This window comes from Phoca vitulina, unplaced genomic scaffold (assembly GCF_004348235.1).
Source record: "Phoca vitulina isolate PV1807 unplaced genomic scaffold, GSC_HSeal_1.0 scaffold16, whole genome shotgun sequence".
Classification (NCBI taxonomy): domain Eukaryota; kingdom Metazoa; phylum Chordata; class Mammalia; order Carnivora; family Phocidae; genus Phoca; species Phoca vitulina.
In genome coordinates this window covers 28400542-28414809 of record NW_022589719.1, presented here as the reverse complement: position 1 = coordinate 28414809, position 14268 = coordinate 28400542, and the positions used below count along the sequence as shown (strand labels likewise).

General features: G+C 50.2%; 1 protein-coding gene across 5 annotated transcripts in view; it reads left to right on the top strand.

Annotated features, from left to right (window-relative positions):
• Window positions 1-397: 397 nt before the first annotated feature.
• Window positions 398-14268, top strand: part of VPS37C (VPS37C subunit of ESCRT-I) — a 27649-nt gene continuing 13778 nt past the window's right edge. For 3 of the 5 annotated variants that reach the window (XM_032414731.1, XM_032414732.1, XM_032414733.1), the window contains exons 1-2: window positions 398-669; window positions 9636-9747. The gene's annotated coding sequence lies outside the window, so the exon portion shown is untranslated. The remainder of the gene's footprint in view (window positions 670-9635; window positions 9748-14268) is intronic. The other 2 variants (XM_032414735.1, XM_032414734.1) reach the window with 2 other exon arrangements.

Sequence of the window (14268 nt, the reverse complement as noted above, 5' to 3'; positions counted from 1 at the left end):
TACGCAGAGTTGTTTTGAGGAACCCGCCAGCCAGTTCCAAACTGACAGGCACTTATCTCTGCCAAGCAAGGACAGAAGACAGGTCCGTGGTGACTCCCGTCCTGGGGCCAAACGGTGTCACGGCCGCGAGCGTGTGGTCCTCAGCCTGAGCTCGGACCACCTAGGGCGTTCCCCACGTGCTGGGATTCCATTCGGTTCTTCTCGGGCCCCTTTCGGGCCGCTTTCAACAGCCTCCCCAAAGCCGAGCAGATAAAACAGACCAGCCCCTTCCTCGCCCGCCAGAGAACACGCCGGATGTCTGCGCAGGCGCACTCGCCCTGGGCGGTCGAGTCTCCGCCCAATGGGCGGTGCCCCTCTCAGGGGCGGGGCGGAGGCTTTTAGGGGGCGGGGTCGGGCGTCCGCCGCTCGCGGGAGGGCCTCGTGGGGACTCCCGTGGGTGTGGCCCGGGGGGGGGTGAAGGCGGGGAGCGGTGTCGTGGTGACTCAGACCCACGGGCCACCCAGCGTGGTGCGGGACGAGCGGCGCGGGCCCCTGTCCCAGGCCCGGACGTTGGAGGGGTGTCACATCCGGCGGGAGGGGGCGGGCCTGCGGGCCCCGGAAGTGTGGGCGCGGGCCGTGGTTTAACCCGCGGCGGCGGCGGTGGCGGCAGCGGTGGCGGCGGCCGGGCAGGTGAGCGGGACCCGGGGAGGGGCAAGGACGGGGAAGGGGGTGGCGCTGGCAGTGGCTCCCGGCGCGCCTCCGCCTGTCGGCCTCATCCTGGCAGAGGCCGGTGATTGGGTGCGAGGGGCGCGTGACTGCCGCGGGCGCCTCTGCCCTTCGCCGCTGAAGGGAGGGAGGCCGGCGCCCCTGCCCCTAGCGCCCTCCCGTCCCTTCCCCCTGCAGGTGGCGCCTCCGGCCCCGCCCCACCCCTCACCTCCACCCTCCACCCCTCCACCCCATATTTGAGCATCTCGCTGGGCACAATTCTAGTGACGTTAGAGCCAGTTTGCCCATTGTACAGATTGGCAAGCAGGCCTAAGAGTGGGAGCCAGAGGTCCCACGGGAGGCCGGTGGCAGGGTAGGGTCACAGAGACTCTGGTCTGTGACTCCCTGCCTGTGCCCTTTCCCCAGGACAGTGAAAGAAAGGGGCTTTCAGCCTCGGCTCTGTTCTCCTTTTTTCTGTACCCAGACTAGGAGCGCCCAGCATCCCTGACCAAACCCTACCCCTGGGCCTGCTGGGTACAAAGGGCATTGGTGTGTGTGTGTGTGTGTGTGTGTGTGTGTATCTGTATGTATTTGTATCTCTCTCCAGTATATGTCCCGTTCCTCTTGGGTACAAAGGGCAGTGGGGTGTTTGCGTGTCAGTGTATCTCCCATAGGTGCCTGGTTCCTCCTCATTTCTTCCCCACATCCAATAAGGTGCTTAGTTTCCCACTTTATGGGTGGGAGAAGGAGTTACCTGGGGCTGTGTTGTGAGTTACCGGCAGAGTTGACCCTGCATCAGCTCCAACACAGTGTCGGGCCTCACCCACCCTAGCAATGCCTCCTTTAGCCCTGGAAACTTCACAGACTCACTTCCCTTCCCTAAGTAATCCTGTTGCTGACTCAGCGCTTTTCCACTCCCTTCGTTGGCTCCTTGCCTCTTTTCCAGGAGTTCTGTTTACTACTGGTGCCCCCAAGATGTTGCCACCTGACTCTTAGGACTGTCGGCCCTAGAGCTGGAGGTGGCGGTGACAGAGGGATTTGGGGAGGAAGGACTTTCTTTGGCTCTTGTGCAAAGCTGCAGCCCTGCCCAGGCCTGGACCTTGTGGTTCTGGGTGGGAGGAAGGGCTTGGGTAGCTATTGGCTGCTGAAGTGAGAGTCTTTGTTCTTGGCGGTCATAGTGCCCAGAAAGGCTTTTTTCCTCAATTATCTTGGAAACTGGCTTGGTGCCTTTGTAATTTCCATTAGATAGAACATTTCATTTTAGATTTCTTCATCTGGGCAGCTTCTGCTGGCTGGGTTTAAGTAGCACTAGCTCTGATTTCTTGCTTGACTGCCATGTGCTCTTGGCCTGTTTTAGGGGCTTTGTGAACATAGTGAATTCTGAGAACACTTCAGTGGTGATCCCATTTTACAGGTGGAAAGGGAGTTGCAGAGATGTTACATAATTTGGTCACAGGGCCAGGAAGTGCCAAGTCAGGATTTTTAACCCCTTAGTCTCATTTCAAAGCTAATGTTCTTGCTGGACCTTAAGAATCATCTGTGATGCTTAGGGAAGCCTGGGTGGCTCAGTTGGTTGAGCATCTGGCTCTTGGTTTCAGCTCCAGTCATCGTCTTGGGGTCCTGGGATTGAGCCCTGCATCGGGCTCCACACTCAGGGTGTCTGCTTGAGGGTTCTCTCTCTCTCTCTCTCCCTTGCCCCTCCCCTCTCTTGCTCTCTCTCTTTCTCTAAAATAAATAAATAAATCTTAAAAAAAAAAAAAAGAATCATCTGTGGTGGTTGTTAAAAATACGGAGCCATGGGCGCCTGGGTGGCTCAGTTGGTTAAGCAACTGCCTTCGGCTCAGGTCATGATCCTGGAGTCCCTGGATCAAGTCCCGCATCGGGCTTCCTGCTCGGCAGGGAGTCTGCTTCGTCCTCTGACCCTATCCCCTCTCAGGTGTTCTCTCTCTCTCAAATAAATAAATAAAATCTTAAAAAAAAAAAAAAAAAAAATACGGAGCCAAACCTCTGGAGATTGTCTGGAGGGGTCCCAGGAATCAGTATTTTTTACATATGCACTGAGTGATTCTTTTTGAAAATCAAATTTGAGAAGCACCACCTTAAGGAGTTTGTAGATTTTCTATACTTGGAAGTGAGATTATTTCTAAGGATTCTCGTTTTCTTTTTACTTATTGCTGTGAAATTTGCTAATCTGACATAAATCTGCCATCGAAAGGGCATTGGGCTAACTAGCCGTGTGAATCATTTCCAGATACTTTTGGCCAGTACCAGTAGGGTTTTTCCAGGCTGACATAATCAGGTCATTGAATACCTTGTTTTCATCCCACTGGATCCTCTTGTTCCAAAATTCTGTTAGTTTCTGCTCAGGGTCTAGAGTTTTCATAAGGTTCCAGTTTGTTCCTGAATAGTTGCCCTGTAACACAGAGATCTCTGTAGTGGCGATGTCTCTGAGGATTGGGGCGCTTAAAAGGTACGTATACGGGCACCTGGGTGGCTCAGTCGTTAAGCGTCTGCCTTCGGCTCGGGTTATGATCCCAGGGTCCTGGGGTCGAGCCCCACATTGGGATGCATACTATGAATCTAAGGCAACTGCTAAAAAACAAACAAAAAAGAGTTATAGCTAATAAACTAGCATAGGAAACAAAATGAAATCATAAAAATTACTCAACCCCAAAGAGATCAGGAAAAAAAAAAAAAGGAAATGGGAAGAAAGAATATTGGACAAACTGAAAACAAACAGCAAGATAATAGTTAAGCCCAACAATACTAATAATAATATTAAACGTAAATGTTTTAAACAACCCAATTAAAAGGCAGAGATTGTAAAACTGAATTTTACAAAATGCAAAACCTATCCATATGTTGCCTACAAGAACCCACTTTAAAGACACACATAATTTAAAAGTAAAAGGATATAAAGAAATACACCAAGCAAACGTTGATTTTTGAAACACTATCCATTTTTAAATTGTGATAAAAAATATATAACATAAAAATTACCATCCGAACTATTTTAAAGTGTACAGTTTTATGGCAGTAAGTACACTCACAGTTATACAACCATCACCACCACCACCTCCAGAATTTTTTTTATCATCCCAAACTGAAACTCTAATTCCCATTAAACACTAATTCCCTATTTTTCCCTCCTCGGCCCCTGGCAACCACCATTCTTCTGTCTGACTCTGAACTTAACTACTCTAGGAACCTTACATAAGAGGACTCATGCAATATTTGTCCCTTTGGTGATTGGCTTGTTTCACTTCACATTGTTTCTTCAAGTTTCATCCACGTTGTAGCACATGTCAAAATTTCCTTCCTTTTTAAAGCTAGATAATGTTCTATGTATGTACCACATTTTGTCTGTCCATTCATCTGTCAATGGATGCTTGGGTTGCTTCCACCTTTTGGCTACTGTGCATAATGCTGCCATGAACACCAGTGTACAAATATATTAGTTGAGTCTCTGCCGTGATCTCTTTAGGGCATATACCCATAATTGGAATGGCTGGATCATATGGTAATTGTATATTTAATTTTTTGAGGGATTGTCATACTGTTTTCCACAGCAGTTTTGCATCTGACATTCCCACAGCAATAATAAGAGTTCCAGTCTCTCTACATCCTCTTGCCAACACTTCTGGGTTTTTTGATAACAGCCATCTTAATGGGTGTGAAGTGGTATTTCATTGTCATTTTGATTCTCATTTCTCTAATGACCAGTGATGTTGAATATCTTCATGTGCTTATTGGTCATTTGTATATCTTCTTCAAAGAAATGTCTATTCAAGTCCTTTGCCTATTTTCATCAGATCACTTTTTTTGAGATGTAGTTCTGTATATATTCTGGATATCCAATAATTTGTTAAAAGCCGGATTCACTATATTAATATAAGATGAAGTAGATTTCATTACCAGGGGTTGAAAGGGTCAATTCATCAAATGACACTCCAAAATGTTTATGTACTTAATAACAGAGCTTCAAAATACATGAAGCAAAAACTGAAAAAACTACAAGGAGAAATGGACAAATCAACCATTATAGTCATAAGTTTCAATGACCCTTTTCCACTAACTGATAGAACAAGTAGACAAAAAAGCAGTAAGCAGTTAAGACTTAAACAGCACTACCAACCAACTTAACTGACATTTATACAACACTCCACTCAACAAAGCAGGAAACACATTTTTCCCAAGTGTTTATAGAACATTTACCAGGGAAGACCATATCCCGGGCCATGAAACAAGTCTCAGTAAATTAAAACATCTCAAATCATACAAAGTACATCCTTTGTTTACAAAGAAATTAAGTTAGAAATCAGTGTTTACTGGACAGAAAAAGAAAGTATTAGTATAATGATGACTTTGTGTCTTCTACTACTTGTAATCCTGCCAAGGAAAGAGTAGATACATTAGCAGGGGGACTAAAGTACTTAATGTCTTCAATGCTAGGCATACCTGACCTGGGCTGTTTGATACCGTGTTCATGGTTGAGTCTCTCCTCTCCTCTCCAGCCCATCCTAAGCCCCAGGGGCCCCACTTGTCAGCACCAGCCAAATCAGGACAAACCTGTTTGGTATTTGCTCAAGGCTCTCACAGAAACCAACGAAGGAGAAGAGAAATGCAGTAGAAGGAACACCTGCGAAGTATACGTACCTTTTTTTTTTTTTTTTAAGATTTTATTTATTTATTTGACAGAGAGAGAGACAGCAAGAGAGGGATCACAAGCGGGGGAGTGGGAGAGGGAGAAGCAGGCTTCCCGCTGAGCAGGGAACCCGATGCGGGGCTCGATCCCAGGACCCTGGATCATGACCTGAGCCGAAGGCAGACGCTTAACGACTGAGCCACCCAGGCGCCCCCATAGTATGCATCTTTAACTTGTCACAGTCTGTCATCAAATGATATACCATTTTGTATACATTTATTTCTTTCCTCCTGGACTTTGTACTGTTGTTGTCACACATTTCACTTCTACATATGTTATAAATCCCACAATACATTATTATTATTTTGCTGTAAACAGTCAATTATTTTGTAAAGAAATCAAAAAGAAAATATATTTTATATTTATATCCTCTGTGTAGATCCATTTTGTTTCACATTCTTTCTGACTTGAGGACTTCCTTTAATATTTCTTGCAGGTGATGAATTCTTTCAGCTTTTGGATGTCTAAGAAAGTCTTTATTTTGCCTTTGTTATTGAAAGGTGTTTTCCCTGGGTATAGAATTCTAAGTTGGTCCTTATAATTTCAACATTTAAAGATGTGGTTCCAGTGTCATCTGGCTTGCATTGTTTCATATGAATAATCAGTTGTCCTTTTTATTTTTTGTTGTTCCATTTCGACTGTGCCCTTTTTCCTTCTGCTTTTATCACTGTTTTTTTTTTTTTTTAAGATTTTATTTATTTATTTGAGAAAGAGTGAGCGAGAGAGAGCACAAGCAGGAGTGGGGCAGAGGGAGAGGGAAAAGCAAACTCCTCACTGAGCAGGGAGCCTGATGCAGGGCTCGATCCCAGGACCCTGGGACATGACCTGAGCTGAAGGCATATGCTTAACTGACTGAGCCATCACTGGTTTTAAACAACTTAATCATCTTGATGTGCCTTGGTATAGTTTTCTTCCTGTTTACGGTGCTTGGGTATTTGAGTTTTTTGGATCTGTGGATTTATAGCTTTCATCAAATTTGGAAAGTTTGCAGACCATTAATTCTTCAGATAGTTTCTCTTGTCTCCTTTCTCTTGTCTGGGGACTCCAGTTACAGGTATATTGGGAGGTCTGATCGCTGTTGTTCCACAGCTCTCTGATGCTTCATTCGTTTCCTCCCCTGGTCTTTTTATTTTTCTCTTTGTGGTTTGTTTTAGGTAGTTCATATTGTTATTTTTTCAAGTTCACTGATCTTTTCTTCTGTAGTGCCTAATCGGTTGTTACTTCCATCCAGTATGCTTTTTATCTCAACATTATAGTTTCTGTCTCTGCAAGTTTATATTTGGATCTTTTTTTATATTTTCCATGTCTCTACTTAACAGTTTTTGCTTTAGCTTCTTGAACATACGGAATATGGTTGTAGTGACCATTTTAATGTCCTTTTATGCAAATTCTGTTATCTGTATTTCTGAGTCTGTTTCTCTTGATTGATTTTTCCCTCATCATGGATTCCATTTTCTTGCTTCTTTGTATGTCTCGTAATTTTGTCAGTGTCAGATGGTGCATATTTTCCCCCTTGGGTGCTGGATATTTTTGTATATCTGTGTATGTTCTTGGCATTGTTTTGAGACACTGTTAAGTTACTTGGAAACAGTTTCATTCTTTAAAGGCTTGCTCTTAAGTTTTGTTACCTGGGATCAGAACAATCTTTAGACCAGGGTTAATTTTTCCCCACTAACAAAACAGCACCTTCTTCAGTGCTCCACGGATTCCCTGTGGATTACTAGGTTTTTCCACTCTGGCCGAGATACAAATTATTCTTGGCTCAATTTGAGGTCCAAGGAGTGTTCCCCCTAATCCTGATCTGTACTGTCAACACTCAGCTGAAAAATGGAGAAGGACCCTTTGCAGATTTCCAGATTTCTCTCTTTGTGTCACTCGCTCCTCTCTGGTATAGGCCCTGTGAAGTCTGGCTGCCTTGGCCTCCCAGGACTCCCAACTTCCTTTCCCCAATGTGGGGAGACTGTCGGGCTCCGAGACTGTCAGGCTTTGCCTAGGCACTCTGTTCCTGTATCATGGCCTGGAACCTCTTTATGGGCAGTGAGCTGCAGACAATCGTGTGTTCTCCCCTCATTGCAAGAAAGGAATCCCTTTCTTGCAATGCCTGATGTCCAGTGTCTGAAAACTGTTGTTCCATTTATTTTGTTTGGTTTTTTGGTTGGTTGAGGCAGGAGAGAAATCTGGTCCCTGTTCCTCTCTGTTGGTCCAGAGTTGGGTGACCCTGTCCAGTCAGCACTCACTGAGTGCCTTGTGTGTTAGGCATTGACCTAGTGCTGGGATGCAAACCTGAGCAACATGGCTCACAGTCTGGGTGGAGAAACATGCCCGATTCCTATATAATAAATGCCAGGTAGTACTTACAGAGCACCATGGGAGGGTAGGATGAAGTCTTTGGGAGAAGGAGCTGACATTTGAAGGATGGGCAGGCATTTTCAAGCTGGAGAAGGCATAGGAAAGAGTATTCCAGGAAGAGAGAATGGTAGGAACAAAGGCTGGGGGCCAAGCTGGGAACTCCTGTGGACAGGATCCCTGTCATACTGATCTTTTTATAGGTACAGAATATTTGTCAAGTGATTGGAAGCATGTTGCTTCTTCTGGGAATAGTAGGTAGAACGGAGAGTTGGGGTGGGGTGAGCAGTCCCTGAGGGGAGTGGAAGGAAATCTAGCTGAAAAGGGAGGTTTGGGGTCAGCTGATACAGGGCCTTCTATGCCAAGCACAGGAGCACAAGGTTTTGAATGAAATACCAAAGCACTGGGGAACTATGGAAGGTTCTAAGCAGGGATGTGAGAGCTCTGATTGGCTGTGTTCTCTAGAGAGTCCTGGGGTGTGTGCGGGAGGGCTGCAGAGGGTGGAGTCTGTTAGAGTCTGGCAGACAGCTGCCGGAGAGGCTGGCTCAGAGTAGGCCTTCTGCCGGAGCATGGAACTGGGTCCAGAGCCCGGTGTAGCTGCTGATACCGTGTCGCTTGTTTGATAATGGCCTTCGCGTGTTTGATAACGGCCTTCATGGATCCCTGCCTGAGTCAAGAGCAGATATGAGGAGGCTCTGGCCTAGTTTCTCTTTTTCTGTGGCTCCACTGTTGCCCTCAGCACACCTGCCTCCCTCTGGGGGACCCAGAAGTTCATAGCATCAGACATCCCTGGCAGGGAGAGGATCTACAGGTGCCTCGCCTTCTGCCAGCCTAGGATGGCCCCGAGTCAGTGAGAACAATGGTCTCGTTGTCCTGGCCTTTGAACAGACAGACCTTGAGTGACCTCATACAGACTCCTGGGTGTTTGCCTTGACCTTAATCCTGATCCTTCCTAAAGGGATGGTCGAACCTGCTAGCTCAGCTTGCCCTGTGTAGGTTAGGAAGTTGGGGTGGGGGTCAGGGGGAGACTGCCAGCTGCAGCCTGAAATCCTTTCTGAGTCATCTGAACAGTTGGGGCAACAGAGAAACAAGTGGCCATTGGGTGTGGAGTAGCTTAGGATGGTTTTCTCTTCACTCAGCCGTGGGCCAAGGAGGAAGAGGCTTTGCAAAGTGTCCCGCTTGTGTTTTACTGTCAGGAAGTTTCAGGAATGGGCTACTTACTAAATAACCTGTTTCTTGGCCATCGTATTGACTGAAGCAGAACGTTATTGATCTGTGTTACATCCAGCCACTGGATTTCTGTGGCACCGTTCATTGATGCTGTCTCTGGAGGAATCTTCAGTTCGCTGTCCTCCGCATCTGCAGAGGGAATGGGCCGGGTGGGAGCTCAGCCATGGTGATGAAGAAGATCCTGACCGTGTGTTGAGCCCGGCCTGAGAGCCGGGCATTGGACTTTGCAGGCACTAATTCATTTCATCCTTGTAAAAGGCCTGTGTCAGAGGAGATACCGAGGTCCAGAGAGATGGACCTGCCCAAGCTCCCCAGCCAGTAGTGACCGAGGGCACGGGGCTGTCTGTCTCCCAGAGCCTTTAGCCACTGGGCTGTCCCTGCAGGGCGAGGGCCCAGAGGAGGTGTTGGGAGATCTGGGGCCCCGGGGTGCTGTGTGGCCAGCCCCTGTTCTTTAGAAGTCTAATGGAAAGATGTCAGCAAGAACGACCGCATCCTAAGTTTGCCCCCAGAGCTGGGCACCGTGTTGCACGGGCGTGCACTTGACTGAGGGGCGGCATGGTGCCGTGGTGAAGGGTACGGGCCCCAGGGCCAGGGCACCGCAGTGAAATTCGGGCTCTACCATTTCCTCGTCGTGAGACCGGGATCAGGTACAAGTCTCCTCTCGACCCAGGTTTCTCGTGTGGAGAATGAGGAGAGCCGAAGGCTGCGCAGCCGCGAGGGCCCGGTGTGAGGATCCCACGAGCTGCTGCGGACAGAGCGCCTAGGACACTGCTCGGTACATTGTAAGTGCTCCGCACGGTCATCGTTTCTCTCTCGCCGGTGGCCCAGTGCGGCTTGGAGGGGAAGCTGAGTGGTGGCGGTAAAGCCTGGTCCGACTCCTGTCCGCGAGGTGTCCCCAGCTGTGGCGCCCTGGCTTTGCTCTTGCCTTCCGTCTGCCTGGAATACTCTGCCCTGGGCCTTCCCCATCCTGAAAGTGCCTGCCTGTCCTTCAGAGGTCAGCTCCTCTGGGAAGCATCTCTTGCTCTTTCTCCCAGAGACTTCAGCCGGCCTCCACAGGGCTCTGGAAGTGCCCAGTAGCCCCCCACCCCCCGCCCTACTGGGGACGTCTCAGAGCTGAAAGAGCGTGGAGGAGGGGGGCTTGGGCAGGGGGCAGGGGTAGGGGCAGTGGCTTTCAATCTGTGTTCTGGGAAGGTGGCCTGGGGGCCCCCTTAAGGCCTTGGGGGAGACTGAGCTGGAAGAGCAGGGTTCCCCCCCATCCCCACCCCGGGCCTGGCCTCTGGCGTCTGTTCTGTGCTCTGGGGGCTTGGGGTAACGTTTTAAAGGAGAACTCCTTTAGAAAACTGGAAAACTCGGAAAACGGCAGGGCACACCAGGCGAGTGGTTAAAGAGGATGGAGGCGGAGGTCCCGACAGCTGGAGGGATGGGGACGAGGGAAGGAGAGGAGATGGCTGGCTTCAGGGAAGGCGGAGGGAGCTGGACGCAGTGCTTTCAAAAATGAATCTGGAGGTGCCTGGATTAAAGCTCGCTGGAGCAGTGACTAGGTGAAGCCTGGTGATTGGACAGGAGGGGTGTCGGGGCGGCCTGGAGGATTGGGAGTGAGGGCGTGAAGCCGAGGCGGGGAAATGGGGGCCAGGCGGGGGAGGGTGGTTTGGGAGAAGAGAAAGGTGAGTAAGGTTGAGCGGAGTCTCCCCTGGGATGAGGGTGAGGGGTGGAGGTTCAGCAGGCTTGGGAGGGGCCCCTTTAGGGGATGGGTTGGGCCATCCAAGGACTGTAGGTAGCCAGGGGCCCCACAACCCTGCCAGCCCTGCCCTCCGGCTCCGCAGGTGTCCTCTGCTGATGGACCACCCCAGCCTGGCTAGCAGCCCACTGAGTAGAGAAAGCAGTTGGCCGAAGTCCTGTGCCATTCCCGTGTCCCCATGTTCGGCACAGGAAAGGGGCTCATCCTTCCTGGGTCTTCCCACTTAGTGGCTTGCCTCTGGGGGAAGGGGGCGTCAGATGGAGTTATTCAGTGGACCTGAGGAGCATGTGGTTGTTACGTAGATATTTATGTAAAGATGACAATTGCCGTCAAAAGACCTTGTCCTGAGAGGTTGTATATGCCCCCATCGATGTGTCAGCACACTTCTATTTGAGGATCTTTGTTCAGATCGGTTTGGAGCCTGTTTCAGAAAGCCCCACCCTTTGCCTTCCAGAGGACCTGCCCTCGCTCCCGAACCTGGCTGGGTGCCTGGCCAGGGTGTCAGGCAGCATTTTGCAACAGTGGTAAGGTGTGAGTGTGTGGATTAATGCTAGCTAGCGACTGCTTGGTGGTTTTTCTAGCACCTCTAGAGGTTATATCTCCCTTACTTCTCTTTAAGTCCTTAAAACAGCCCGCGATGTTGGTAGTGTTAGCCCCATTTTGCCAAAGAGAAACAGAGTAAGAAGGGCGGAATAATTTGCCCAAGGTCACAGAGCTAGTAAAAGGTCAAGCTGGGATTTAAATCCAGGAATATTTGGCTCTTAAGCCCTGAACTCTTTCCACTTCCCTTCCTGCTGTCTTAACTGTTTAGCACTGGGGAATGGGGAGGAGTTCCCTGCCCCAACCTCAGAAATTCCTTAGAGAGGAAACTTCAGGAGGCTCCCTTCTGGTGCTCACACGCCAACTTTAAAATTGAAGGGAAGGTCAGGTCCATGGTGCTTTGGACCAAGTGAGGAGCGCATGATGGTTTGATTTGTTTTTATTAACTCCTGTGGGAAGTCAGGTGACTAACGGTCTGATACTCGGGTGCACGGCTAGAATCATTCTAGGGAAGGAAAACTAGATCAGGTCAACAAATCTGTCCTCATTAAGCAGCAGGAATAGGAAGGTTTCTAAGGCAACCGCAGGTGTTTTTGACAGGAGGGCTGGGATGGGGCCAGGTCTCTCTAACTCAGGCACACTGAGCTGTGCAGGTTGCTATGGTAACTACTTCTTGTGCTGCCGTAAGTGGATGTGGGAATTTCACAAGCCCAAGGCCTTTGCAACTCTCCTTGCAGTGTGATTTTGGGCTTGAAGTAGCTGGCGGGTCAGCGTGGTCTCCTAATGGTGAGGAGGGGAGTGATAGGAACATGTGCTTTGTCTGCCAGCGGGAGCCGGGGAAACAGAGGCACCCTGCTTAGTCCCAGTTCCGTCTTCTGAATCAGTAATAGTCACATTTGCTTGACTCTATATCGAGCCCCAGGGGTGTCAAGAGTTGCCCCTAATCATCGGATTACCCCCAAGAGGCAGAGTAATTAACATTTGTCCCATGCTCAGGAGCTTGCAAAGCCCTCTCCAGGGCCGTTTGCTCATCCGAGGCACACAACCCCTAAGTGGGATTACCGTCATGGTGCCCATTTTCCAGATAAGGAAACTGAGGTTAAGAGACTTGATCAAGGTCACACAGCTAAAGGGTTGTGGAGCCAAAGGGCAAACCCCGGGCATCAGTCCATGTTCTGTGCTTTTCTCTGCATCCTATCGGGGGAGAGCTAGCATTGACTGTTCAGACAGAGGCAAGGGGCATCTCAAGACATCTCCAAGGCTGGCACACCTTATTCTGATCTGAGCTTAGAAAAGACTGCATTTTGCTTTTTGTCTTTACTCTTTTTTTTTTTTTTTTAATTTATGCTTGTAAAGGCTCTGATATCAGTTGAAACTTTTGGAGCTAAACAGTCCTGGCAAAGATCCACATTGAGCAAGTGCCATCCAGACGTTGCTCCCCCCCACCCCCATTAAAGACAGAGCTGGAAGACGGCCCAGAGTTTGAACCCTTCCCAGCATCCCCTCTCCACAGCTCCATTCTCAGCCCCCTCCACCCTACCCCAGGGAGCGGTGGGAAAGTGGCCTGAGTCCCCTGGGGTGTAGTGGAGTCGCCTTTGGGCCTGCTATCTTCACTCGCTCCTGTTCCCCGTGCTCCAGGCCTGTGAGAGCGATCGAGTCAAGATACCGAGTGCTCAGTGATCCGAAGAAGTTTGAGCCTGCGAGCTTCATTTCCCGTCCCGGTGTGCGGCCTCAGCGGCGTAGGGGCCGTACCCCCAAGCCTGCCCCCTTGGTTCTGCTTGCTGCCGGAGGGGAGCTCCAGGGTGCCTGGGGAAGGTGTTTGTCACTTCGCCCCCCTGCCCTCCCTCCTTTCCTGTGGCAGGCACGTGTCTCTCCTGGAGGGAGCTGTTGACAAACCGCACCCCGCCCAGTTGTTGTTGTTGTTATTGTGGTTGTTTTACAACTTTTGAATTGGCTACTACAACTTAAAAGTTGGAGGGAGGTCGCCTGGATCTGGATTTCTAGCTTCCCTGGGGGACCCGGCAGGTCTGGCCAAGCCCGGCCGCCCCCCTGCCCGCAGGAAGTACCCGAGCTGGGCTGAGCCCCTGCTTTTCCAGAGGGACACACTCCCCGCCCGGTGGCTTGGCCTTGGCCGCAGGTGCCTGCCTGGAGGTGAAAGCTGCAGAGGAGCCAAAAGAGAAAGGAAAGGAAGTTTTTTTCCTTCTTGGGTTATTGACAGGGAAACTGAGATTTTTCTCTTCTTGCGGAGGGAACATGGATTAGCACATGCGTGGCCTTTCCCACTCTGGTCCCCGTCTGATCTTTGAGTCGATGGTATCACCCCCCAAAAGAGGTGTTGGTCTTGCTGGACCCGTGAGGGCTGTGTAGCCACCTGCCTGCCTCGGCAGCCTCCGGTCCCCTTCTCCCAGCCATGGGGATCTGCAGCCGCTCCTGCCAGGGCCCCGCTGTCACCTGCCTGAGGCCCTCTGACTCCTGTCCCCGCACAAGCAGCAGCACCTCCCCCACCTTCAGGGAGGCCTGGCGGGCTTCTCACGCCCCAGCCCTCAGAGCCCACAGCCCTCAGAGCGGGCCACCTCCCCGCTGCTTACTGCTCCGGCCCCCAGCTGTGTCACATCCCTTGGTACCTGCACTCGCTGTGAGTGGTGGTGAAGTTTTTGCTTTTTAAAACGGAATTGAGCTGGGGGGAGTTAGTACCAGTGTTTATATGTTCAGGTTGTGCCTGGCACATAGTAAGAACTTTGTGTTTATTTACACCTCATTCATCCTGCCTCCTTTGCTGTGGGGTCTGGTGCAGTTCTTGGCACGTAGTAACGGCTCCATAAATGTTTACTCAGTGAAGGCATGGAGAAATGAGGGGGGGCGGGAGAAGGCGGGGAGCCCTGTTCCCGCACCTCCGTGTCTTGTCTGACTGTCTGCCAGCTGACCGACCTGTTCTCTCCCTCCCTGCCTCAGTCTCTCCCTCCCTGCCTCGGTCTCTGCCTCCCTGCCTGGGTCTCTCCCTCCCTGCCTGGGTCTCTCCCTCCCT